This window comes from Limulus polyphemus, unplaced genomic scaffold (genome assembly GCF_000517525.1).
Source record: "Limulus polyphemus unplaced genomic scaffold, Limulus_polyphemus-2.1.2 Scaffold212, whole genome shotgun sequence".
NCBI classification, from domain to species: domain Eukaryota; kingdom Metazoa; phylum Arthropoda; class Merostomata; order Xiphosura; family Limulidae; genus Limulus; species Limulus polyphemus.
The window spans coordinates 416,737-418,311 of record NW_013665822.1 but is presented as its reverse complement, the minus strand read 5'-3'; the positions used below and the strand labels follow the sequence as shown (position 1 = coordinate 418,311).

At 29.7% G+C, this 1,575-nt stretch overlaps 1 long non-coding RNA gene across 1 annotated transcript in view; it reads left to right on the top strand.

Annotated features, from left to right (window-relative positions):
* Window positions 1–1,044, top strand: part of LOC111085043 — a 47,566-nt gene extending 46,522 nt beyond the window's left edge. The window contains exon 2 of the long non-coding RNA XR_002609906.1: window positions 817–1,044. This is a non-coding gene — a long non-coding RNA (uncharacterized LOC111085043). The remainder of the gene's footprint in view (window positions 1–816) is intronic.
* Window positions 1,045–1,575: the final 531 nt, after the last annotated feature.

Genomic DNA, 1,575 nt, shown 5'->3' with positions numbered 1-1,575 from the left:
GCCCTCGTGTAGCTTTGCGCGAAATTAAAAAAACAACAAACAAACTTAGAGGGGTTCAAAACATGTAAATAGTTTTGCGGCAGAAATTTGTGGATAAAGTTATAATAGTTTCGTTTTTCACTTTCATCTACAAGATCTGTCTGGTTTATATATCATATTGTAAACCTTTTTCTCATTATTTTTATTCTTACATTTTATTTCAGTAAGTTATACAATTTAAATTCCATTGACAAAACTATTTTTGTTTATTGCAAAACACACCTAAAACTGCTAAGAAATGTGAAAAAAACCTCACAGTCAACATTGTCTACCAAGAGAAATTCACACCGTGTGTTGTATTTGACCCTGGAGCAGGCCATATATCAGGGGGAATCTTATATTCATGAACTTGACGAATAAAAAACAGACCAATGCTATATTGAATATTTGTTTCGTGAAAAGAAAGTGAAACGTGTAAAAAATTCAAATAAATTTCGTAAATCGAATCAGAAATTCTAGTGTAAACAAAAAAGGTGATTTTGTTATTCTTTAAAAGGTTTATGATAAAGACCAAATCTGAATGTTTTGATTTTCCAGTTCTTACGATTATAACATGGTTATTTTTTCACCAGGTGTTTGTTTGATGACATATAGTAAGTTTATTTGTGGCCGAGTTGTTTTAAATAATTCCTTTCTTTTTTTTTTAGCTTCCTTTACCGATTAACAAAGTCCGTTTGTTAGGTCCAGGTGCCATAATAAAAACAGAGAATATGAGTAATAATATTACAAGAATGTTGACAAACAAATTTAAAAAACTTTAATTTTCTTAAATTTCAGTAATTTGCTGGTTATTTGATGCCTCAGAGTTTTAACAACCACGTGTTAACCACCGGGACAATGAATAACAACGTTATCAGACTAAATGGTTACATCAAAACATCCAAAGAAAGGGAAATCCATAACAGTGACGTCAGATTGTTGTCGTCTACACAATACCTGGAAAACTTGATGTAGAACATGTATATATTGAAAAAAATAAAAACTTGAAACAGATATAAATATTTCTCTCATGTACTTAGTAATATATTTTTGAAAATGTAGCCTAGTTATTCTTTTTTTTTCGAAGAAAAAGAAACTTTAATCATGACTTATCGAGAGTAAGTCATTCTGAACTTGCAGTGTACTGATTCCAGACACTCTATTGCGTTTCCATGAGCGTAAAATATTTGCAAGTAATAAAACATCTACAAACAAGGTACTAAAGCTTGAAGCTACAGTTAACAGATCTAGAGTCGAAACTGACTTCGTTAGCATATACGGTAACAATTTGAAATTCAATAAACTTGATTTTTCGGGAGAAAATCGAAACTGAAATATTCTGACCTTCAGGAGACCTAAGGATGTTTCTTTTTGAAAATATTTTAGTAACATAGAAAAATAAACCAGGTGCAAGTAATTATTTATATTGTTTAAATACTATATATATATATATATATATGTATGAGCTAAATAGATTTTAATATTAGTGTATGACAAATAATTAAAATACTAGCGTTAGGTTTACGGACGTACGGTGTACGTAGTACTAATTACTAA